We start from the raw sequence: 26893 nt of genomic DNA, 5'->3' as shown, positions 1-26893 counted from the left end.
CACAAAGTACATACTCCATATATATTTGAAGAATGATAAATAAATGAGTAATTAAAATGTGAGGAGAGGAACTCATGTGAATCATCTGGACACATAAAAGAGTTCCTTTGTGGCCTTGAGTAGTGGAAAAAATACTGGATTTGTAATCAGAAGGCTGGGTGTCAGGCATCACTCTCTCACCCACCGTATGCATTATTTTGGACTCAGTTTCCTCTGATATTAAGTAGAAATTATAATAATTTCTAACTCACAGGAATAACAGTAAATTAAATGATAGTGTCGTGCTGTGACGCTAGACACTCTGTACAAATGCAATGCTGTACAAATACAGCCCAGTATTTGTATTAATAAATACAAATATTTATTAACATTAAGCATAGATTAAGAAATACTAACTTGTTTCCAAAATCTAATTTTCTCAAGTCTCAAATGAATACATCCATTTGGATCTAGGTATTGAATTTGACTCCTAACTAATAGCATAATTAAAATATACACTCACAGAGAAGTCTTTTTTATCAACTGAAGACAACTCCACAGGGTACAAGTTAATGTCATTTTTCATTTCTCATTGCCTGTGACCATGATGCCTGTCTCTAGAGTATGATGAGGGCCAACAACCCCATTCAGGCATCCTCAGCAGATTCCTAAATTCCCCTGCTCTCACTCATGTTCTTTCAGTCCTTCTGTTCCAGAAGCCTGGGACACAAATGTTGTGCCCTGCGGTTTCCATGGTGACCCTTGACACACCTTTGGAATATTATGTTTTCTGATGCTAGTCCTGCGTAGAAACTCCAGAAGAAAATTATATTTTCAATGAACAGGAGACCTTTGGTTTCTATTTTTCCAACCAAAAATACTATATATGTATCGAACATATTACTAATGGTTGTTCTTCCTGTTAACATCAATAATTGTATTGATTTCCACGGGGAAACAAAAATCACACTTCATATCTTCCACATACCAAGCCTTCCTACATGGAGTCTATGTTATTCTTCAAATGATATCTAAAGTAGTATACCTGTTAATGTACGATACCAGTAATATAAACAATGTAACACACACACAAAAATAATTTCTACTTATCCTAAAATATATGTATTTTAGGTAAAAATGCATGTACCTTTGTACCTGTATTTTATTTCCATAACATTAAATATACATTTCCTTTATATTTATATATTCATTCTTTCAGTAAAAATTTACTATTTGCCTGGCTCTGTGCTAGGTGCTAGGATTGCAACTGAGAATAAGGCAGTTATATTCTTAAGGATGTTACATTCTAGAAAGGGTTATAGATGAGCAATCAAGTTCCATAAGCAAGATACATGCTAGGCTGGAGTGAGCTCAGAGGAGAGGCCTGTGTGGGCTGCATCAGACTTTAGGAAAGAGGAAACGGTTCCCTGCAGATTTATAGACTTGAAGGTTGAATAGGAGTTAGCCGCGTGGAGATAACCAGAGAGTAGAGAGAGCAAGGCAGGAGGGGACGTGGAAGGAGGAAGACACACGAGAGAACTCCAAGTGGAGGGAAGAGTCTATACGTCGGCCAGGAAGCAGAAGAGAGAAAGGCCAGTTCAGGATTTGAAGCAGCTCCATTTGGCTCCAGACCAGAGTTTAAAGAAGAGGAAGAAGGATCTTGGTAAGTTAGTCCAAAAATTTGGACTTTATCCAGAGGGCAATGGGGCACCAAAATGAAATACAGTTAACCCTTAAACAACACAGGGTTTGGGCCACAGTTGCAAATCCACATACAACTTTTGACTCCCAAAAACTTAACAGCCTACTGTTTACCAGAAGCCTCGCCAACAACATAAACAGGTGATTAACACAGATTTTTGTATGCTATATGTTATATATATAACATATAGCGAGAGAAAAAGGAAGATTTTTCCAAATTATCACAAATCACCAAAAATTTTTCTTATTTTTACTGAAAATAATCCACGTACAAGTGAACCTGTGCAGTTCAAATCCACATTGCTCAAAGGTCAACTGTATATTAATGAGGAAAAGCCTGAAATCCCCGGGTGGGGATTTTTTAATTTGACAGAAAGAGTCTGCAAAATTGTTTAACTAATTGTAAATAGATTGGACTTTACTCCATAAATCCCCCCAAAATCAGAATTGTAATGAGAATGTAGACGAAGGCCCACAATAAGATGTTTCATTCTCTCTTTGTACCTCTCACCATTAAAAAGAAAAATACAACTTGCTAGGTTTTTGCAGAGCATGATTAAGTACTTAATGGGAAGAACTGTCTCAGATTCCTGAAACTTAATTTGCCTGTGTTGGTGATAATTGTGGATAAGATAATATAGGTATCTTCTAAATTGTGATTATTTTGAGTAAAAGGACCCTTAGCAAATATAAAAAAAAAAAGAATATATAAGAATTATACTTTAGGACAGGTGCAGTGACTTATACCTATAATCCCAGCACTTTGGGAGGCTAAGGGGGTGGATCACCTGAGGTCAGGAGTTCAAGACCAGCCCGGCCAACATGGCAAAACACTGTCTCTACTAAAAATACAAAAATTAGCCAGGCATGGTGGCAGGCACCTGTAATCCCAGCTACTAGGGAGGCTGAGGCAGTAGAATCACTTGAACCAGGGAGGCAGAGGTTGCAGTGAGCCAAGACCATCCCATTGCACTCCAGCCTAGGCAACAAGAACAAAACTCCATCTCAAAAAAAAAAAGAAAAAAAAAAGAATTATACTTAAAAAATATATACTAATTAACTAACAAAAGTAATTTGGCATGTGTAAGAAGTTGATTTCTAAAAATCTTTAAAACATTTTAGAAATAATAAATTAATGTAAATGATTATTTTACATCGTAGAAGGCAAGTTAATTGTCTTTAAGGTTTATTGAATAAAAAGAAAAAAAAAAAGCAGAGCAGCACTGCATGACATGTGCCCTGGGTCCCCAGAGGGGCCACCAATCCCAGCCTTGCTCATCTCCCCTTAAGTGAAAAACCATTCACCAGTGCGGAAATATAATTCTTATCTAACATGCTCTATCTCTCTGTGTAACATGGTGCCTTTCCTGGTGCTCTGGGACAGTTTGCCTAGTCAGGTTTTCCTGATGGACTTCAGCTCATCACTGACATTTAAAGCATTTCTCTGAAAGTCACTTAGTTCACGGAGCATCATTAAGCCAATATTACCCACTTGCTGGCAGAGAAGACACACACACATAAAATCTGACAAGAAGACTGCTGATTTTCCAAGCTAACGCTTTCCTAGCACTTTAACTGTTCCTGATAGGACTTTGATTTCTGTCCCTAAACCTCTTCCTCCTCCAGACTTCGCCAGGTCAGTACATACTACCATCATTCATCCAATTGCTTAAGCCAACTCCAAGTTAAAAGTCACCTTTGGCTGGGCACATTGGCTCATGCCTATAATCCCAGCACTTTGGGAGGCCGAGGCAGGTGGATCACTGGTGGTCAGGAGTTCGAGACCATCCTGGCCAACATGGCGAAACCCCGTCTCTACTACAAATACAAAAATTAGCTGGGCGTGGTGGCGTATGCCTGTAATCCCAGCTACTCAGGAGGCTAAGGCAGAAGAATCATTTGAACCTGGGAGGCGGAGGTTGCAGTGAGCTGCACTCCAGCCTGGGCAACAGAGCAAGACTCCATTTCAAAAAAAAAAAGTCACCTTTAATCTAACCGCTACATCCAATCACTCCACGTGACTTGCCTCTCTGCCTTCATAATGTATCCTGAATTCTTCTAATTTCATCTCCTTGGCAAACATCATCTCTTCCTCTGGACCTCTGCAATAGCCAAGAGCTACAAAATTTTCATTTGTGGTTTGATGTGTAGGTAGGTCTTAAGGACTGTGGTTCCACTGGAATTCTTCCACTGTTAGGTCCTTTAAAGATCAGTGAGGAGGGCTTATTTATTTTAGTCAGTTCTTCCCTTCATAATTTCAAGAAGGTATCCTGGGAAGAGTTACCTAGCTGTCCACTCCCTACGGTTGGTCTGTGACATGAAGTCATTGCCAAGTCTACCTGCCCCTCCTGCCTTGCCTTACACATCCCCAGCTCTGAATGATGGGGCTGTGTGAACCCAGACCCACATGCTTGGCCAGAGCATAGGTTCCTGTGCTTGGTCAGAGCATACCTTTCTGTGGTTGGGCAAGGTAGCTGGAGTTGAGGCGGAAAACAAGACAAGAGTCAAATGGGAAATTGTAGGGGGAAGGTCCCGTAAGTGCCAAGGCAGGAGTCAGAAGCCTCAGCCTGTTTCCATATAAATAATGAAGAAGAAAGTAACTAGAAATATAACAGTAGTAGTTATATGTGATCTTAGTTATTCATAGGTGATCCTAATTCTTTTACTAATACCTCTCAGGTCAAAAGTGTGAACCTGGGGTGACATTGTGAAAGACATGACCCTAAGGCAAGACGTTTTAAGCCTGCTGTCACGCCAGCATAAGGGCTGCTGGAGGGCACCTTGGCTGTGCGGTAGTGCCAGAGCTGGGAAAGTGCCCGCTGTTTAGCCAGCTAGGGAAGGAGACGTCCAAAATGGCCAAGACATCCCCTTCCTCGGAGGAGTTAGGAGAAAATTCCGCTTCTCCAAGCTCTTGCAGGAGGCCTGAGGCTGTCAGGTGTAAGCCCGCAGGCATCCAGCAGCTTGTCTCTATGTGATGCTGTGCTTCAGTGGTGACGTTCCATGTCCACCCTCCTGTTCCACTTCTGCACCTGGCTCCTTTTTTCTTAGAATAGATGATCAGTAATAGTAATATAAATCGTAATGTCTTTGTTCTTTCTTAACAAGTGTGGAAAAGTGTTGACCCATTATGCTCCTTACCTCATCTCAGCTTCTGGAAAGTCTTGAGCCCCCACCTGTACGACACGTGACGTACCTGACCCTATCACTGCCACGCCCTATCTACCCTGTCCCCAGCAGCCATCCACCAAGGCCACGCCCTACCTACCCTGCCCCCGGATTTGCAACTCAATAAAAGTGAGAGCATCTAGGCATTCGGAGCCACTGTACCCTGCCCCCGGATTTGCAACCCAATAAAAGTGAGAGCATCTAGGCATTCGGAGCCACTGCCGGACTCCATACAGGGAAAACTCTCTTTTATCTATCTGTGTGTCTTTTGTCTTTTATTTCTACAATTTCTCGTCTCCACACCAGCAGACAGGGGCTCACAGGACCCAGTAGGGCTGAACCCTATAGGAAAAGACCTTATGGACCACTCAAAAGAATTTAGCCCATTATCCTTCAAGCAATGGAAAGTCACAGAAGGTTTCTAAAAGGGGGAAATATATAATTAGATAGTTTCTGATGCAGTGCATGAAAAAAGTTGGAAAGATAATAAGTTAAAAATGAGAATCATGGGAAATGGCATAGATATTAGTATCTAAGAATTCATATTATAAGGCCCAAGCTATAGTTATTAGCTGGTGTTCAGCACACACCTTTTCTGTGAGTGTTTGTGGGTGATATTAAAAACTCTGGAGTGGCCAGGCGTGGTGGCTCACGCCTGTAATCCCAGCACTTTGGAAGGCCAAGGCGGGTGGATCACGAGGTCAGGAGTTCAAGACCAGCCTGGCCAAGATAGCGAAACCCTGTCTCTACTAAAAAAATACAAAAATTAGCTGGGCACGGTAGCAAGTGCCTATAATCCCAGCTACTCGGGAGGCTGAGGCAGGAGAATCGCTTGAACCCAGGAGGCAGAGGTTGCAATGAGCTGAGATTATGCCATTGCACTGCAGCCTGGGCGACAAAGTGAGACACCATCTCAAAAAAAACCTGAGACACTGAGACACAGAGATGATAAAATAACAAGACCTAACTCCTGGTGCAAGATTCTCTACAACTTTAATGGGCTGTCTCTCGAGTAATTTTCATTTATTTATTTTTGGAGTTTTGCTCTGTCACCCAGGCTGGCGTGCAGTGGTGCAATCTTGGCTCAATGAAACCTTCACCTCCTGAACTCAAGTGATCCTCTCACCTCAGCGCCCCCAAGTACCTGAGACTACAGACACAGGCCACTGCACTCAGCTAATTTTTTTTTTTTCAGAGATAGGGTCTTGCTATGTTGCCCTGGCCTCGCCCAAACTGGTCTCAAACTCCTGGGCTCAATCAATCCTCCCACCTCGACAGTGCTGGGATTACAGGCTTGAGCCACCATTCTCAGCCTCTCAAGTAATTTTGGAAGAAATGTGCAACATTTATAGGTTCTATAGGAGTAGAGAAAGGGAAGTACGTCTTTAGCTACATTAAAGAGAGTATTCAATAATCCTCATCTACTTATAAAGGAGTTTTATATTTTAATAGTAACTGAGTGTGTTGTATTGAGAGAAGTCAGTCTCTCAAGAGAAGTTAAACGACTACTCTGACCATAAAATAATCTGTCTACCTTACAGATTCTAGATTGCATAATTAACATTCATAAAGTATTTTAAAAGGAAAATTACTTGTGAGCCCTAAACATTACTACATAATTAATAATTTCCTAGACTTGATTAGAGATTGCAGATGCAAAATTTAACATCCCTGGCCTGAAATCAGACTTTTGCTCTCATCCTCATATTCAGCAATGCTCATAGTGTGTTAATGCCATGAAAATGTAGGAAAATATGTACTTTTAAAAATAATTTAATCTTTAGTAGTTCCCTACTGTTCCTACTCACATTTCCAACATCAAATGTGTGGGCATTTTCCATACCAAACAATTCTCCAATTCTGTGCCTATACCAATTGTGCATCCTACAATTAAGTTGAATTGTAGGACACCCAGTTGGTGTGGGCAGAGAAGTTACCTGGAGTTACCTGATACTATTTACATGGAGTTAGCATCAGATCTCACAAATTAAAGGCTCAGTACCACAAGACTGTGTCACTTCAGATGCCGATTGCAAGTTCCCATATTACCAAAAATAAAATTCTAAGCCCACTGACAAACTAAATGGACTCCTCCTCTCATCCAAAGTTATTCCAAAGTTAACCCGAAAACCTAGATAAGGCTATGATGGAAAAAGAGGTATCCAAACATGCCTTATTATACCCTCCTCCCTTTGGAATTCAGGCACAACTGACCAGCATTAATATTAAAACAGAGACGTAAAGACTGACAAAACAGACTCTTTGTAGCAATAAGATACCAACACAGCAGATAGCTAGCCTTGAAAGAAATCAAAGTATTTTACCCCAAATTATATTTCTTTGACATATTTTGAAATGGCCCTGCAAACCTGTCTCTCGTGGGGAAAATCTGCTTTCTGTAGAGAATCCCCTCCCCCTCTCCAGGTCTTTTCCCTAATCCAGGAGAGAATTAACTAAGAGTCTGGCACCTTTTTTAAGTCTGATAAAAAACATGGATAAAAAACATGTGCAATATATTCTCTCTGAAACTTGCTACCTGGAGGTTTCATCTACATGACAAAAACCTTGTTCTGCACACCCCTTATTTTAGCCAGACATGCCTTTCTATTGATTCCTGGTCTTTAGATAGTAATTTAGCTTTTTCAACCAATTGCCAATCAGAAAATCATTGAATCTACCGGGGACATCCCCCTCCCTACAAGTTGCCCCGCCTTTCCAGACCAAACCAGTGTACATCTTACATGTATTGGCTAATGTTTTACATCTCCCTAAAACATATAAAACAAAGCTATAGTCTGACCACCTTGGACACGTGTTCTCAGGACCTTCCTGGGGCTATGTCATGGGTTGTGGTCCTTCCAGAGTTTTACTCTTTTCATCACCATCACCAATCATCCATAAGTCAGGGTTTTCCACAACCCCGTCCTCAGATTCAGTAATTTACGAGAATGGCCACCAAACGCAGGAAGTATTTTACTTACAATTACCAATTTATTATAAAGAATTCAAATCAGGAATAGCCAAATGGAAGAGGCATAGGGAAAGGTATGGAGGAAGCGGCACAAAGTTTCCATGCCCTGTGTGTACATCACCCTGCCAGCACCTTCATATGTTCACCGACTCAGAAGTTCTTCAAACTTTGTCATTTAGGGGTTTCTATGACAGTTCCATTATGTAGGCATGGATGATAAATCACTGGCCATTGGTGACAGAACTCTGTCTCCACCTCCTCTCTCTCTCCTCCCTAGAAGTCCTGAGGTGGGTCTAAAAGTCTCACAAGGTAAGCTCTTTTGGCAACCAGCCACTATCCTGAAGCTCATTGAGGGGTCCCCCAAAAGTTACCTAACTATGGTTGGAAGAGGCTTATGATGAATAATAAAAGATGCTGTTATTGTTACCACTAGGGGGCGTATCTGAGTCATGGCGGCACCAAAGCACGTTACTGATGGCGAATCCATACAGTCGGTAGCAATCTCAATTCCTGCCTTCTCAGAAGAAAGAATTTGACCGAGGGGGCATAAGGCAGAGTGGGAGACCAAGACAAGTTTTAGAGCAGGAGTGAAAGTTTATTTAAAAGTTTTAGACAGGAATGAAAGTAAAGCACATCTGGAAGAGGGCCAAAGTGGGTGACATGAGAGAATCAAGCACCATGCCCTGTTTGACCTTCGGCTTGGGGTCTTATATGTTGACACGCTTCCAGAGGGTTGTTGCGTCCTTTTCCCCTGATTCTTCCCTTAGGGTGGTCTGTCTGCATGCACAATGGCCTGCCGGCACTAGGGAGGGGCCGCATGCACAGAACGTTACTGACGTTGTGCACATGCTCACTTGAGGCGTTTTTCCCTTACTAGTCAAGTGTTTAAACTCTACCATTTTGCCTCTTACTGTGCATACTTCTTTGGGATGCTGAGGCGGGCGGATCACCTGAGGTCAGGAGTTCGAAACCAGCCTGGCCAACATGGTGAAACCCCACCCGGTCTCTATGAAAAAAAAAAAAAATTAGGTGGGTGAGGTGGTGGGCGCTTGTAATCCCAGCTACTCCAGAGGTTGAGGCAGGAGCATTGCTTGAATCCGGGAGGTAGAGGTTGCAGTGATCTGAGATGACACCATTGCACTCCAGCATAGGCAACAGAGCAAGACTCTGTCTTAAAAAAAAAAAAAAAGAAATGCATGCTTGAGCTCACCCATCCAACTTCCGAGATCTTATCTGGAAGCTGCTAATCGCTACTTTCAGGTGTTTCCTATCTATTGGGAGACTGCCTTTCCCTGGCACTGGCTACAACCAATGATTATTTTAGAGAGAAAGTTATCAACTACGTAACCATCATCTGATGGTTGCCTGATGTTCCTGGTTGAGGGGGGCAGAGGGGTGTAGGGAGGCCTCTGGTGCTCTGCTCATGTCTGCCTACCTATTGTAACACTATCGCCCCTATTGTTAAGGAAAATCCAAGGGTTTCAGAGTTCTGTGTCAGGAACTGGGGACAAAGACCAAATACATATTTCTTATTAATCACAAGTAGAAAAAGAAAAGAAGCCTAAGAATTACTTGCAAAGGGAAGCTTTCTCAGTCTTTCCATTTTCTAAAGCCCTTGTTATATTTGCCCAACATTATTTAAGAAGGGGTCTTTAATTGTAAATACCATAATTATAAACTGAAAGTTTGTATTTATTGCGTAGCATGGGGCATTTGAGATTTATTAAGTTTTAGATTAAAGCTAAATACAGATTCCCCAAGAGGCACATTTTGAAACAAGAATTCAAGTGCGGCCGGGCGCGGTGGCTCAAGCCTGTAATCCCAGCACTTTGGGAGGCCGAGGCGGGTGGATCACGAGGTCAAGAGATCGAGACCATCCTGGTCAACATTGTGAAACCCCGTCTCTACTAATACAAAAAAATTAGCTGGGCATGGTGGCGCGTGCCTGTAATCCCAGCTACTCAGGAGGCTGAGGCAGGAGAATTGCCTGAACCCAGGAGGCGGAGGTTGCGGTGAGCCGAGATCGCGCCATTGCACTCCAGCCTGGGTAACAAGAGCGAAACTCCGTCTCAAAAAAAAAAAAAAAAAAAAAGAATTCAAGTGCAAGTAATTTATTTGGGATGTACAAGGAAACCATCTGGGCAGAGAAGAAATGGGGCAAGGAAGTGAAGGTAACAAATAGAGGGTGTGTCCTTGAGCCTAGCTACCACTGGCTGGGTGTGATGTAAAACCAGGAGCCTCAGAATTATCCCCACAGGAGCTGTGATATTTATCCACCAACTCCCATCACCCATTGGGAGAGGGCTCCTCCTAGGAGTGTTAATTTCTGGGCATTTCCTTTGGTGCATACAGGATTCAGAAAAAGTCCTTAGGCACAGAGAAACAGATATTGGCAGGTGGAAGTCTTGGAAGCTAAGGGGAAGGGAGTGTACAATGTCAAAGATAACAGGAAATCAAGATCAGAAAGAACAATTGTTCTTGATGTTCTCAAATAGAATGTGGTTTCTCTGCTGCCTCTCATGTAAAACTCCTCAAATTTTTCTGTCTTCTCTGCCTCTAATCCTTCCCCTCTTATTCTGTCTTGGACACATTCTAATCAGGCTCGATACCCACCACTCCACCAAACCTGTTCTTGTCAAGGTCACCAGTGACCCACAAGATGTTAAAGTCAATGGTCAATTCTTAGTCCTCGTCTTAATGGACCTATTACTAATATTGATTGATTGATTGATTGATTGACTGAAACAGGGTCTCACTCTGTTGCCAAAGCTGGAGTGCAGTGGCACGCTCATGGCTCACTGCAGCCTCAACCTCTCCTCCCACCTCATCCTCCCAAGTAGCTGGTACCACCAGCATACAGATGGGGTCTCCCTATGTAACTCAGGAACAATGAACTGGTCTCAAACTCCTAGACTCAAATGACCGTCTTGCCTCAGCCTCCCAAAGTACTGGGATTACAAACATGGGCCACCACACGGGGTTCTATTTAACCTTGTTGTTTGCTTCCTCCTCCTCCGATCACTTTCCTCAACTGGCTTTCATGACATCATAGATCTTGGTTTCTGGTTTCCCTTCTGTCTCATGGGCTGCTGCTTTTTTAGACTCTCTCCTCATTGTTTCAGCTTCTTAAAATTGGAGTACCCAGGACTCAGAGCCTGTACAGTTCTCTATCTCAGCCACTTCCTCTGTGATCTCATCTAGTCAATATGACTTTTAACTGTGATCTGTATGTTGACTTGCAAATGTTTCTCTCCAACCCTGACCTCTCTACTGATCTCCTAACATATATTTAACTGTTTACTAGACATTTGTACTTAAATGTCCAAAAGGCCTTTCAAACTTAGTGTGCCCCAAAACAAGTTCCTGACCTTTCCTCTAAAAGTTGGTCCTCATGCAATCTCCCTCATCTCAGTTGATGACAACTTCACCTTTTTGGTGGCTTAGGCCAAAAACCTTGGATTTATCCTTGACTCCCCTCTTTGTCCTATAGCACATCTAATCTATCATATCCTCTATCTGTTACCTCTACCTTCAAAATATGTTCAGAACTAGAACAGTTCTCCAGCAAGTGCCATATCCAAGCCACTGTCATCTCTGATTAATTGCAAGAATCTCCTAGCTGGCTTCCCTCAGAGCAGCCAGAGAGATCCCTTTAGAATGCTAAATAAGGTCATATCACTTCTTGCCTCAACACTCTTTAATAATACCCCAAATCAGTTGGAGTAAAATCACTCAGGACAAAAGCCAAAATCTGTTGGTTTTTTTTGAGACGGAGTCTCGTTCTGTCACCCAGGCTGGAGTGCGGTCACTCAGCTTACTGCAACCTCTGCCTCCTGGGTTCAAGTGATTCTCCTGCCTTGGCCTCCCAAGTAGCTGGGATTACAGGCATGTGCCACCACACCCAGCTAATTTTTTTGTATTTTTAGTAGAGACAGGGCTTCACCATGTTGGCCAAACTAGTCTCGAACTCCTGACCTCAAGTGATCTGCCCACCTTGGCCTCCCAAAGTGCTAGGATTACAGGTGTGAGCCACTGCAACCGCCAAAAGCGAAAATCTTTCGAGTGACGTGTAGGGCTCTAAGTAACATAGTCCCCCATTACTTCTCCACCCCCATCTCCTATCACTCTGCCCCGTATTCCAGTTGATTCCAGCCATATCGGTCCTTGCAGTTTCTCGAACATTCCAGACACTCCCATATGAGGGTTCTTACCCTCGCTGTTCCCTCTGCCAGGGGCTCACTAACTCACCTTCTTTGCTCAAACGTCATCTTCTCAGTGAGACCTTCCTGGACCACTCTCCTTTTTTTTCCAGTCCTGCGTGTTTCAGACCACCAGCCTTTTAAAATCTAACCCCACACTTCCTTCCAGCACTCCCCATCTCCCTTCCCTGATTGGTTTTTCTCCACAGCACTTATCACTTCCTAACATACTGGATATTTTACTTATTATTTTGTTCATTGTCTTACCACTAGATGACAAATTCCACTCAGCAAGAATTTCTGCCAATTGTGTCACTGCTGTGTTCTCAGAGCTTAGAACAGTGCCTGGTACATAGTGGTTACCCTACAAATATTTTATCTAGTTTACTAAATGGTTTCATTCATTAATTAAACTTATTGATCTCATTAACTAGTTAACTAACAGCAAATGATGAAGACTGAAGCGGTTTGAGAAGTGACTGGAAGCTGAGGAATATAAGGCTGATCATAACAACACTGTTTTTTTTGTTTTTTGGTTTTTTTCTGAGACAGGATCTCATTCTGTCACTGCATTCAGGCAGGAGTGCAGTGGTGTAGTCATAGCTTGCTGCAGCCTCAACTTCCCAGGCTTAAGTGATCTTCCCACCTTAACCTCCCAAGTAGCTGGGACTACTGGCATGCGCCTCCACACTCAACTAATTTTTAATTTTTTTTTGTTTTAGAGATAAGTTTCATTATGTTGCCCGGGCTGATCTTAAACTCCTAGGTTCAAGCAATCCTCCCACCTCGGCCTCTGAAAGTGCTGGGATTACAGGTGTGGACCACCACATCCAGCCAAAAACACTTTTAAGAAGTTTGGGGCCAGGTGTGATGGCTCACGCCTGTAAATTCTAGCATCTGGAAGGCCAAGGTGGGAGGATTACCTGAGGTCAGGAGTTCAAGAGCAGCCTGGCCAAAATGATGAAACCCTGTCTCTACTAAAAGTACAAAAAATTGGTGGGTGTTGTGGTGCACACCTGTAATCCCGGCTATTTGGAGCCTGAGGTGTGAGAATTGCTTAAACCTGGGAGGCGGAGGTTGCAGTGAGCTGAGATCATGCTACTGCACTCCAGTCTGGGCAACAGAGTGAGAATACATCTAAAACAAAAAGGAAGCTTAGATGAGAAGCGAAAATAAAAGACAGGGTAGGGTCATGAGAGTGTTGAAGAACCAAGGGAAAGTTTTGTTGTTTTAAGTCTGATCTCTTGGAGCACACTGGTAGATTAAGAGCGGCCAACGGAGTTAAACTGAAGGCAGAAGGAAAGCCTGAATGATCCGAAGAAATGGAAAAGGACAATATCAAGAACAAGAAAGGTTAGCCTTGATCATGTGATGATTACCCCAACTATTAAGATAGGAATCAGAAAATGTTTTCTTAGATAGCCAGATAGTAAATATTTTCAGCTTTGCAGGCCATATAGCCTCTGTTGCAACTACTAAACTCTGCCATTGTATTACAAAAGAAGCAATAGATAATATCTTTTTCTTTTCTTTTCTTTCTTTCCTTCCCTCATTCCTTCCTTCCTTCTTTCTTTCTCTCTTTCTCTCTTTCTTTCTTTTTGAGACAGGATCTCACATTGTTGCCCAGACTAGAGTGCAGTGGTGCAATCCTAGCTCACTGCAGCCTCAATCTCCTGGGCTCAGGTGATCCTCCTGCCTCAGCCTCCCAAGTAGCTGGGACTACAGGCATGACCCACCACACCTGGCTAATTATTTTTTGAAGTGACGGAGTCTTGCTTTGTTGCCAGGCTAGTCTCAAATTCCTGACCTCAAGTAATACTCCCACCTGGGATTCCCATGCCGCTGGTATTACAGCCATGAGCCACCGTGCCTGGCTGCTAAAGGCAATACTCAACCAAATGAGTATAAGTGTCTTCCCATAAAATTTTTCTTTTACAAAACAATGTGGCAGGTGCACAGAGGGTAGTTTGCCAATTCCAACTCTTAAGATTACAAGGGACTAGGTAAGAACGAGCACAAATGTAAATGAGTTTGTGAACTGGACAGTTAGGTGGTAAAAATGATATACCTGTCTAATTCTATTTTCTCTCTGAATTAGAGTCAACATCATTTGCTAAGACAAGGTAGAGCATGGTGAGTATTTGAAATACGTACAGAAAAAAAGCGGGGAATAAAAATAATGCCTGAGATTAGAAACGTGTCCACACAGTTGTGGTCCATCACCACCAGTCTGGGGAACAAATAATGTCAACCACCTGAAAGAGAAAACCCAAAGCCAGGTCTTGTGTTGGCTGCCTCCCTAGCATCCATGTTCCTATTCATCCCCCAGTAGCACCCTAAATTTTCCTTTGAAACATTCACTCCTCAGGCACATGGTTGTGGTGACATTAACCTCACTCACCCACCTCAGCTCTAGAGGTGGACCCTGGATGGCTTAGCCAATCAGCATAGTCTACCCCCCCCCCCGCCCCCAGTCACAATCACTGAGGTGGGAATGAAGAAGGCACACAAGTCGGGCCCAAGAGAGACTGAATCCCAAACTCCGTGTCAGAGATCAGCTTCAAAAGCACTGTTCTTTTCTGATGGATGGTGTGGGAAGCAAAGGTAACATCTAGAATTGTAGCTGCCACTTTGCCACCAAGTGGAATACAAGGATAAATCCAGCCCTGAAAGGTCGAGCGGAGAGAGGGATAGAAATAGGACTGGGGTTACATCACTGGGTCAACTGTCACATGATAGAAGAACTACACGTGCAATTTTTTATTTTGTAAACCACAAGGTTCTCCTTTTCCTTTGAGCCCATTTGAGATTTATTGTCTCTAACTAGCTACATTAGAGTCCTAAGGGACACACTTCATTGTTTTAAACGTGTGATCCGAGGATTATTTGCATAATTATATCTGAGGGAGAGTACCAGTATTCCTCATTTGTTAACAAACAATCCAGATGCATCTTTTGCATGTAGCCTTAAAAAATAAGAAAAATTTGCTCACATATAAGTTTTCTAAGGGGCTTTGGAGCCTGGAAATTCAATTTTTAATTAATTCATTAATTGAACAATATATACTGAGCACTCTCTTTGGACCATGCCTGGGAAACATCAGCTGCCGGTGATGTGAGCATTCTTAGGGTAGTCAAGGAAGATCAGGGTGGATGGAGGCTTTGCTAAGTCTTTGGATTTTAATGGTGTCTGTGCCTACAGAACAAAACCTACATTCCTTATCAGGAATTTGAGGCCCTTGGCCATCTGTCCCCCACCGCCTTGCAAGCCTGTCTTTGACCATGTTCGATGTGTTACTCATCCTCTTCCACACAGTGTAGCTCTTCCCTGGACATATCATGTCCTTTACAGATTAACACCTCCCATACCATAGCTTGGGGAATGTCTAGAATGCCTAGAATGCCCTTTCCACCATCTCTACCTGCCAACATTCTCTTGGTCAAGAACCAGCTCACATGCAGCTTTTGTCACATGTAATCACTTCCTCTTCTTCGTTCCTAAGAATTTCATCTGTACCTCTCTTGGGTAGTGCTCATGATACTAATGTCTGCAATACAGCATCTCAGCCCACAACTGCCATCCCCACTATACTATGCAATGTCTATTCTTCTTTAAAATTCTCCCAATATACAGTGCCTTGGATGTATTAAATCCTTGCCAAATTTGTTACATAAAAACGTGAGGCATACCTGGGGTATAGTGAGTAATCCGGTGTGGCTGGAGCAAAATATGAAAAAAAAAGTTTGGGATTTTAAAACCAGAAAAACAGACCAGGCATGGTGGCTCATGCCTGTAATCCCAACACTTTGGGAGGCCGAAGTGGGTGGACCACTTGAGTTTCAGAGTTTGAGACCAACCTGGGAAACATAGTGAAACCCCACCCCTACCAAAAATACAAAAATTAGCCAGGCGTGTTGGCCTGGCTATAGTCCCAGCTCCTTGGGGAGCTGAGTTAGGAGGATCACTTGAACCAGGAGACCAAGGTAGCAGTGAGCCAGGATCACCTCACTCCACTCCAGCCTGGGAGACAGAGTGAGACCTTGTCTCAAAAAAAAAAAAACCCTCCCCAACAAAAAACAGAAAAATAATGGAGAGTTTCTACCATTGAGCTGAGGCACTTGGAGTGTTACAACACAAACCTATGCCTCCAGATTCCCTGATCTTCCATTTGTGGTACATAAAACTAATAGTTTTTACTTTTTTTTTTTTTTTTTTTGAGACAAGGTCAAGAACTTGATATCTGCTGACCTACATTTAGAATCTAGTTAAGCTACTTTCTTATCAGAAAGTGTGACTCAGTCCAATCTGTATTATTTAATGTAAACTTCGTTCCCCCCCCCCGCCCCCACCCAGCCATAGGTTAAGTATAAAGAAAAGAGCTGGCCAGACACAGTGGCTCACACCTGTAATGCCAGCACTTTAGGAGGCCAAGGCAGGCAGATCACCTGAGGTCAGGAGTTCCAGACCAGCCTGGCCAACATGGCGAAACCCTGTCTCTTAGTAGATATATAAAATATAAAAATTAGCCCAGCATAATGGCACATGTCTGTAATCCTAGCTACTCAGGAGGCTGAGGCAGGAGAATCGCTTGAACCTGGGAGGCAGCATTTGCAGTTAGCTGAGATTGTGCCACTGCACTCCAGCCTGGGCAACAGAGTGAGACTCTATCTCAAAATAAATAAATAATAAAAGAGCTATTATACAGATGAATGGAGAGATTACAATTCAAGGTAGCCAGTACTGAGCTTAGCACATTGCAATCAGTAAGTGGTAGCTGCTATTTTCACAATATCATCATTTGGATTGGACTATAAGTACTTCTAGTGTAAGCAGGGTTTGCAGGCAGTAGCAGAAAACATTTCTGAAAGCAGGTTGAATAACAAGAGGTCCTCTGAATGCCTTTCTGAAGATTCTAAAACATAAAGCTATGCTACTAATCTAAACTATTGACCAGCCGTGAATCTTTGAGATATTTAACCTCTCTGTGACTTCTAAAGGACAAGAGCGACAAAACAAACAAATAGAAACCCTAGCAGACAGTCATCTACCACTCCAGGAACTCAGAGAAGTTACTAATGAAAGTGCTTCTGAGACTTATTAAACTGTATGAGATAAAGATAATATATCAGTTTTGATAACAAGCAGGAAAAAGGATGCTTACCCCTCAAAATATCTTTACCTGTCAATCTCCCTTATTATCAATTACATGATAATAGAAGAAAGGAAATGAAGAAAAAGAAAGAAAGGAAGAAAGGAAGGAAGGAAGGAGAAGAAAGAAAGAAAGAAAGGAAAAAAGAAAGAAAGTCAACATCCGTAACATTTAACCCACTAGAAACTGTTATTGGCCCTGCATACAAAGGCACCTTCCACTCACTGTCAGCCAAACAGATATGAATTCCAGGTAAGTTACTCTTACTTATTTACTTTTTTGAAGCAGGTCTCCCTTGTTGCCCAGGCTGGAATGCAGTGGTGCAATCATGGCTCACGGCAGCCTCAATCTCCTGGCTCAAGCAAGTCTCCCACCGCAGCCTGCTGAGTAGCTAGGACTACAGGCACACATTACCATGTCTAGCTAATTTTTTTTTTTTTTTTTTTTTTTTTTTTTTTTTGTAGAGACAGGGTTTTGCTATGTTGCTCAAGCTGGTCTTGAACTCCTGGGCTCAACCAATCCTCCCACCTCAGTCTCCCAACATGCTAGGATTACAGGTGTGAGCCACTACACTAGGCTGTAAATTACTCTTTCTAGAAATGAAACAGCCAAATCTGTAGGCACACACATATGTATTTGTTGGAGCAACTCATTTCAGAAACTTACTGAGACCAGAACAACACCCACTTCCCACTAACCTGTGATTTGTGGGGCCCATACTTCTTCTTCATAAGGATATCCACCTGGGCTATAAGGACCCCACATATTCTGAGTTACCTTTTCATTCTTCTGGGTGGCACAAGCCTGTTGTACTCAGGTGAGAAGACAGAATTCCACTCTATCACATGGGCAGACTTGGTGTTCAGTTACCCGCTATCAGTTAGATTATGGGGTTCAGGAACTAGATCAAATTATACTTGAGGAGTGTTCAGACACTGTATTGCAAGTAAAGGTATGGATGGCAGTGGGCTACTGCTTTGCCTTCAGAAAACACCAAATTTGATGAAAAGTTCAATCTGATTTTTTTTTTTTTATCAGAAACTGTCTGGAAGTTCTTAATAAAGCAGAAGTATAAAATAATGAAAAGTAAAACGAAAATAACAAAGTATCAAATATGAAAGCTGAATGCATTAGGGCCTATTAGCTTGCTTCTGCTGTTTGTGGTACTGCGGCTTATTCTGCATCAACACAACCATAGCTGAATTAGATATGACTAACAGTGTTGGTTGATTCTGTTTAATTGGGTCAGATTCATTTGTCAGCTGCACAATCACGTGGGGAAAACCATTAGTCATATAAACTAATGTTGATGTTTTAAAAAGGGGAATTCTTTTTTCCTAAATTTGTGTTGACTTCTCTATCATTATGTCAACCTATCTTTCCCCTTGGGCTTCCAACAGAAGCCTATAACCAATAGATTACTAAAGCAATTTCCTTTTTTTTTTCTGAGATGGAGTTTCACTCTTGTTACCCAGGCTGGAGTGCAATGGAGTGATCTCGGCTCACTGCAGCCTCCACCTCCTGGGTTCAAGCAATTCTCCTGCCTCAGCCTCCCGAGTAGCTGGGATTACAGGCACGTGCCACCATACCCAGCTAATTTTTGTATTGTTAGTAGAGATGGCATTTCACCATGTTGACCAGGATGGTCTCAATCTCTTGACCTCGTGATCCACCCACCTCGGCCTCCCAAAGTGCTGGGATTATAAGGAACAGTTGAAGGGAGAGCCTGGCACCTGAGTTACAGAAGTTAGATAGATGGTGGTGGTAAAGAGTCAGGAGTCAGATCTCCTGGGCTCAACCCTGCTCTGGCACTCATCATCAAGAAGATCCTGGGCAAGTTTCTTAATCCCACCACACCTGTTTGTCCATCTCTAAAATAGAGCTAATGATAATACCCACCGTATCAGGTTTTGATGATAAAACTAGGTGATCAATTTAAAGTGTTTACCACAATGCCTGGTCTATAGCAAGTGCTCAGTTAATGCCAGCTATTAAAAATAAAAATAATAATAATAGCTACTAAGCCAAAGGCAGCTTTCCTGAGAGTTGCTTTCTCAAGAGACATTCAAAATAATATATACACTAATGTATATGTATACATGCCCTAGCCAGGGATTCTCAATCCCAATACTACTGACATTTGGGACTCAATCATTCTTTATTATAGGGGCTCTCCTGTGCATTGTAGGATGTTTAGCAGCATCCCTGACTTCTTTTGTTTTTTTAGACACGGGGTCTCATGTTGCCCAGACTGGAGTGCAGTGGCTATTCACAGGTGCGATCCTGCTACTGTCAACACGGGAGTTTTGACCTGCTCCATTTCCAACCTGGGCCAGTTCACCCCTCCTTAGGCAACTTGGTGGTCCCCCGCTCCCGGGAGGTCACCATATTGATGCCGAACTTAGTGCGGACACCCAATCAGCATAGCGCACTACAGCCCAGAACTCCTGGGCTCAAGCGATCCTCCCACCTCAGCCTCCCGAGTAGCTGGGACTACAGGCACGCACCACCGCGCCTGGCGCATCCCTGACTTCTAACCACTATGTAGCACTTTCACAGTTATGAATCCAAAAAATGTCTCCAGATATTGCTGAGTATCTCATGGAGCAGCAAAATCTCTAGTTTGAGAACCACTGTGGAAACCAATTAATAGCTGCTGTTAAGGACACATCATCTTTGTCATATCACTCTTGCCTGAATATCCAGTCAACTATGTTCACTATGTAACTACATAGTAAATAAATCACACCCCAAAAAAGCTACCTTAAAATTACTTCTTCCTTTGATATTATTTCAATTCTTGTGAAGATAGCGTTTGTATTCTCACTGCCGGGCACATAATGGACAATGAATGAATGAGGAATGAATGATTCAATGACTGAATACACCTTTAAGGTTTCTGTTTCGTTTTGTTTTGTTAAACAACTCTGGGCCGGCGCAGTGGCTTATACCTGTAATACCAGTGTAAAGGCCTTCCTACTTTGGGAGGCCAAGGTAGGAGAATCGGTTGAGCTCAGGAGTTTGAGACCAGCCTGGGCAACATCGGGAACCCCTGTCTCTACAAAATAAATAAATAAATAAATTGGCCAGGTATGATGGCACAAGCCGGCTGCTGAGGCGGGAGGACTGCTTAAGCCTAGCAGGTCAAGGTTGCAGTGAGCTGCAGTCAAGCCACTGCACTCTAGCCTGGACAACAGAGTGAGACCCTATCTCAAAATAAATAAACATGAAGTAGTGTTTCAGTTTCCTCCCTCTTAGACTCCAGTCAATATGCAAAGGAGATAAAGACTGCTCACACTCCCACATGCTTACATACTGTAAGGAACCATGGCTAACTAGGCCAAGCTGAGTTAAGCTCTCGGGAGCAAGGGAAGGCAGGAGCACCTGTTCTACAAAGCTTCGGAGTGTGGAGCCAAAGGCTGACCACAGATTATCTCCAGGATACAGTGCCAAGGACCTAGCTGGAGAAGTAAATCCAAATAGGTCAGTAAGAAAGAATGCCTGCAGTTAATCCTGGTACTAGAGGGGCAGATCCAGGGGCATCATACAGCAGGCAAAGGACAGAGGCTTAGAACACAAAGTGGCCCAGAAAAATCCCCCAGATAGGCATTTAACTGGATTTTAGCATGTTTCAGATCTCCTGTGATGTGGTCATTTACAGGGCCCAAGATGGAATGAGAGACAGAGTCTGTCATTTATTGTTTGAATTAACCCTGCCAATTTCATGTTTATTACTGTTTTAACCAATATACTCTCTTCATCCAAGTTCATGATTAACATTCTGAACAAAACTTTTCCTTAGAAATTACTATTATTTCCCAAGCGGCCCATTAAATGAAGATATGTAGTTATATAGAGAGCAGAGCAACTTAAATCCACTGTGAAATAATGCACGGATCAAAAAGTTCAGCAGACAGAATTTCCAAGTGAACATTACTTCAACTATTTTCATATGAACCAAAAAATGATGCAATTTTGTTAGGTGATTGCATGATATTTCCAAAGCACACAAATGAGGATTCTTAAATCCCTATTTACTACTGAGAAATAAATTGCTAAACAAATACAATTATTTGTATTTGTATTTGTCTCTTGAGTCTTGTCATTTACACTCACTGTTGCCTTCACACTCAGTGCACAAGTTAACCATTAGCTCAATTTTGATTCAACTATAACTATTTTCTTTTTGGCTTTGTGCCCTGTATTATATAAAGATAGGTGGAATTAGTGATGATAATAAAAGCTCATAGTACCGTGTGAGAAATTTCTTCTTGTGTTAGGAAAAGCTACATACTCCATTAAGGAAATAGAGGGCTTAGGGAGGGGAGGATTTGGGAGATACTGGAAGGGAAGTCCTGGGGAGAATAACTAGTAACATATCATATCTCTCTTTTCACTTTCACTAGGAATCCTAGGACAAATCTGAAACTCAATTCTAGTGGTTCATTTGCATTCTACTTATGCCTGATCATTATTTCTACTGTAGTTTTTATTTCTCTGGGCCTGATTTTTAATTCCTTAATTATAGTTTACCGTTTTATGGTCTGTGTTTATTTTAAGTCACCATAAATACTTTATAAAATAAGGAAAGGTATGAATAAAAATTAAATAAAATAATAATCACAATTGTATATTATATAAATGGCATTGTAAAATAAGAGACAGGATCTGCGTTAGTAATTAGTCAAATAGCATAATGCAAAAGAGCATTAGAATGCTCACTATTAGAGTCTTTTGTTTTGTTTTGTTCTTTTTTTTTAGTTTTGAGGACTTTCTGATTTTTAGGATTCCTGATGACAACACAGAATCCCTATTCAGGAGGCTAAGGTGGGAGGATCGCTTGAGGCCAGGAGTTCAAGGCCAGGAGTTGCAGCCTGAGCAACATAGCTAGACTCCTGTCTCTTAAACATATACTTTCTCACTCTCTCTCTCTCTCTCACACACACACACACAAAAAAAAATCCCTTTGGAGGGTTAATAATTTAAGGCTTTATCATTTTGCAGCTAGCTGAGGACTAGCTCACATGTGTGTAGGATTATGTACAGGAGAGGATGCTGGCAAGAAAAGATACAGAAAGGGCACAAAGGAGTGTCGAAGATCAACCACACTTTACAATTTTAAAGCAGGGCTGCTGCAGCCACTAGGATCAGCCAGGGAGTGGTTTATGGTTCCTTTGTGCTGTCATATCAAACATGTTAATCATGGTCATTGCCAACTTACAGCCCTACTGAAGGAGCAAGCCTAGCAGCCATGTTCTACCTCAGCAGGAGTCAGTCTTGACTAGAGGGCAGTTGACTGACTTCCATCCTAGCCTAGGATAAACCCAAAAGATTTGTGTGTTAGTTCATTCTTGCATTGAGACTAGGTAATTTATTTATAAATTTATAATTTATAAGAAAACAAATTTAGTTGGCTCATAGTTATGCAGGTTGTGCAGAAAGCATGGCACCTGCATCTGCCTCTGCTGAGGGCCTCAGGAAGCTTCTGGTCATGGCAGAAGGCAAAGGGGGAGCAGGCACGTCAAATGGGGAGATGGGAGCAAGGTGCGGGGGGAGATGTCACACTCGTTTAAACAACCAGATCTCACATGAACTGAGCAAAAACTTTCTCATTATTGTGGAGACAGCACCAAGCCATTCATAAGGGATCTGCCCCCATGACTCAAACACCCCTCAACAGGCCCCTCCTCCAATGTTGCGGATTACATTTCAACATGAGAATTAAAGGGGACAAACATCCAAACTGTGTCGTTCCACCCATGTTCTCTCAAATCTCTTGTCCTTCTCACATTGCAAAATACAATCAACCCTTCCTAATAGTCTCCCAGTCTTAACTTATTCAAGCATTGACTAAATCAGAAGTCCAAAGTTCAAAGTCTCATCTGAGACTCAAGTCAAATTCCTTCCACCTATAAGCCTGTAGAATACAAAGCAATTTCTTTACTTCCAAGACACAATGGGAGTACAAGCATTGGGTAGATATTCTCAATCCAAAGGGGAGAAACCAGCTAACACAAAGGGGCGACACATCTGAAACCCAGCAGGACAGACATTAAGGCTTAAAGCTCCAACATAATCTCCTTTGACTCCAGTCGCACATCCAGAGCACAGTGATGCAAGGGACAGGCTCCCAAGGCTTTGGGAAGCTCCATCCCTGTGGCTTTGCAGGGCACAGTCCCCATGGCTGCTCTCACAGGTTGAAGTTGAGTGCCTGTGGTTTTTCCAGGTTCAGGATGCAAGTCAGTGGCTATACCATTGTGGGATCTAGAGGGCAGGAGCCCTCTTCCACAGCTTCACTTGTCAGTGTTCCAGTGAGCACTCTATGTGGGAACTCTAATTAATTTCCTCTTAGCGTTGCCCTAGTAGAGTATCTGTGGGGGCTCCACCCCCAGGTAGCCTTCCACCTGGGCACCCAGGTTTTTCTATACACCCTTTGAGATCCAGGTGGAAGCTGCCAAATGTCCTTCATGCTTGCATTCTGTGCACCTGCAGGCTTAGCACCATGTGGAAGCTGTCAAGGCTTACAGCTTGTGCCCTCTGAAGCAGTGGCCTGAGCTGTACCTGGGGCCCTTTGAGCTGCAGCTGGAGCTGAAGCAGCTGGGATGTGGGAGCAGTGTTCTGATGCTGCACAGGGCAGCAAGGCCCTGGGCCTGGCCCCTGAACCATTTCTTCCTCCTTAGCCCTCTGCACCTGTGATGGGAGGGGCTGCCTAGAAGATCTCTGAAATACTTTTAAGGCCCTTTTCCCATTTTCTTGGATATCAGCACTTGGCACCCTTTTAGTCACACAAATCTCTCTAGCAAGTGGTCATTCCACAGCCTGCTTGGATTCTTGAACTAGCACAAGGTCAGGATGCAAATTTTCTAAACTTTTACACTCTGCTTTCCTTTAAAATATAAGTTCCAGCTTCAAGTGATTCCTTTGCTTCCACATCTGATTACAGGCAGTTAGAATCAGCCAGGCCACACCTTGAACACTTTGCTGCTTAAAAATTTCTTCTGCCAGATACCTTAAGTCATCACTCTTAAGTTCAAACTTCCTTAGGACACAAACACAGTACAGCCAAGTTCTTTGCTAGAGTGTGACACAGGTGACCTTTAATCCAATTCCCAATAACTTCTTCATTTCCATCTGAGACCTTATCAGCCTGCTTCACTGTCCCTATTTCCAACAGCATTTTGTTCACAACCATTTAACCAGTCTCTAAGAAGTATCAAACTTTCCCTGATCTTCCTATCTTCTAAGATGTCCAAACTCTTCCAACCTCTACCTGCTATCCAGTTTCAAAGCTGCTTCTACATTTCGAGAATCTCTATAGCAATGGCCCATTTCTTGGTACCAATTTTCCATGTTCATCTATTCTTGCATTGCTAAAAGGAATACCTGAGACTGGGTAATATATAAAGAAAAAAGATTTAATTAGTTCATGGTTCTACAGGTTGTACAAAAAACACAGTGCTGGCATCTGCTTCTGGGGAGGCCTCAAGAAGTTCTGATCATAGCTGAAGGCAAAGGGGGAGCAGGTGAATCACATGGCAAGAGTGGGAGCAAGAGAGGGAGGAGGTGCCACACTCTCTTCAACAACCAGATTTCAAATGAACTCAGAGCGAGAACTCATTACCATGAGTGAGTTCACCAAACCATTCATGAGGGATCCACCCCCATGACCCAAACATCTCCCACCAGGCCTTACCTCCAACACTAGGAATTACATTTCAACATGATACTTGGAGAGGGCAAACACCCAAATGATATCAATATGCTATTTAGCCTAATTCAGCATCAGAACCCAAAACATGGGTGGACTCATTGCTGTAATAATATTGCTACTACAAAACTTTTTCATTATATCAGACCAGGTATATCTGAGTTACATACAGATCTTATTTTTTTCATTTTTTTTTTCATTTCTTGGATAGATAATGCATGAACATAGCTCAGAATTCAAAATGGACAGTGAAAACTGTGCTCCCCTCTCTTACCTATCTAGACCTTACTTCAATTACCCACTGAAGGCAACACTATTTCTAGTATCTAGTTAGCTTTCCAGAATTTTTCTGTGAATTATAAAAATTTATAGTCTTACAAGCCAGAAAATGGAATAATCTTTTTTTATTTTCCTTTAACCTACTGCATTCAGTTAATTCAAAAGTTCTAAATTCTATTTCAAAAGATTTGTGCATTTTCTCACTACTGTATCAGCATCTTCATGTGTCTCCTTGACTCTGTTAAAGGAGAGATACTTAGAATGTAGCTACCAGAGCAATTTTTTCCATGTTGTGAAATACATTATAAATTATTAATATTATATAAAAATATATGTATATGTATATGTGTGTGTGTGTGTGTGTGTATATATATATATACACATACAGCATACATGCTCTCAGTCTGCTCTGGTTGCTATAACAAAATATCTTCAATTGGTATATATACATAAACATCATAAATTTGTAATTCATGAACAACATAAACTTACTGCTCACAGAGCTGGAGGCTGGGAAGTTCAAGATCAAGGTGCCAGCAAATTCAGTGCCTGATGAAGTTTCCTTTCTCATGGATGGTGCCTTCTATGTGTCATCAAATGATGGAGGGAGCAAAACAAGCTCTCTTTCCTCAAGCCTCTTTTATATGGGCACTAGTCCCATTCATAAAAGCAGATCCCCTCACGACCTAATCACTTTCTAAATGTCTCACCTCTTAATACTATCACATTGTGTATTAGGTTCCAACACACTGGGTATTAGGTTCCCCACTCCTGAGGGTCACACCTTGATTGGAAAAGAATGTTACTGATTATGCTTATGCTTGTCTTATATTACTTACTAATTCTAGGATGCAAAGCCGGAATACGAGCAGTGACCGGTGCTCCAGACAAACCTGTTGCTGTGCACATCTGTGCTCTTTAATCAACAAAACCGGATGCAAAAACCACAAAATGGGGAGATGTAAGAGTTCAGTCAGGGTGGTGGGAAAAATTATAAAATGGATGCAAACCTTCTTGGAAGACTGGAAGGTTTTGCAAAAGTCTTGGGAAAAAGTTTATGGCTGAAGGCAGCCATCCTCTTATCTTGGGGCTAGGGCGAAAGGCAAGTTACAAGGGAGTGCAAAGGAATTTATCTAGATTAGTTTGTTTACTCATGTGGTCCTAAGAGGGATATTTGATCTTGGTGGCAGGGGTACGGTGCTTGACTGCTCTCTACTCAGGTTTGGCAATGTTAATTACCCTCTAATGGTGTTTACTTGAGACCTTTGTCATTTAATCTGTACTGAATACATGCGAAGGCCACCAGCTGATCAAGGCCGCTGCTGACTCTGGCAGAGGTCTGTTGGCTGCACTGACTGGCAAGCCTGTGTCAGTGTACATGTTTCATCCGTCACTCAGTCAAGTCTGCTGGTCAAACCCAACACCTCCTTCTACCCAAGAGGGATTGCTTTTCTCGATATTGAATTCTCCCATTGTCTTAGAATCAATTTATTGCACTCCAATAAAATAAATGTATAGCTTTTGCATGCTTTTGAAATTTTCATGAAGGGAATTACACCGACTGTGTGTTTTTGTGACTTGCCTTCTCAGTTCAAAGTTGCTTTGATATTTGCCCATGTTGCAGTAAGGCATTGATTATTTCTTTTCACTGCTGTATAATATTCCATTGTATGACAACACCTACCTTTCTTTAGCCATTCTTCTATCAATACACATTTCAACTGCTTGCAGTTTTAAGCTA

The 26893-nt window shown here is 42.3% G+C and overlaps 1 long non-coding RNA gene across 1 annotated transcript; it reads left to right on the top strand.

Annotated features, from left to right (window-relative positions):
- The first annotated feature begins 1264 nt into the window (after positions 1-1264).
- On the top strand, positions 1265-26578 carry LOC105726895 (uncharacterized). The gene is made up of 3 exons (XR_001109656.2): positions 1265-1642; positions 17233-17417; positions 26001-26578. It is a non-coding gene; the product is annotated as an uncharacterized LOC105726895 (long non-coding RNA).
- The last annotated feature ends 315 nt before the right edge of the window (positions 26579-26893 follow it).

This window comes from Aotus nancymaae, unplaced genomic scaffold, assembly GCF_030222135.1.
Source record: "Aotus nancymaae isolate 86718 unplaced genomic scaffold, 86718_ANA_hifiasm-v0.15.2.pri h1tg000117l, whole genome shotgun sequence".
Lineage (NCBI taxonomy): Eukaryota > Metazoa > Chordata > Mammalia > Primates > Aotidae > Aotus > Aotus nancymaae.
This window is presented reverse-complemented; position numbering and strand designations above follow the sequence as displayed.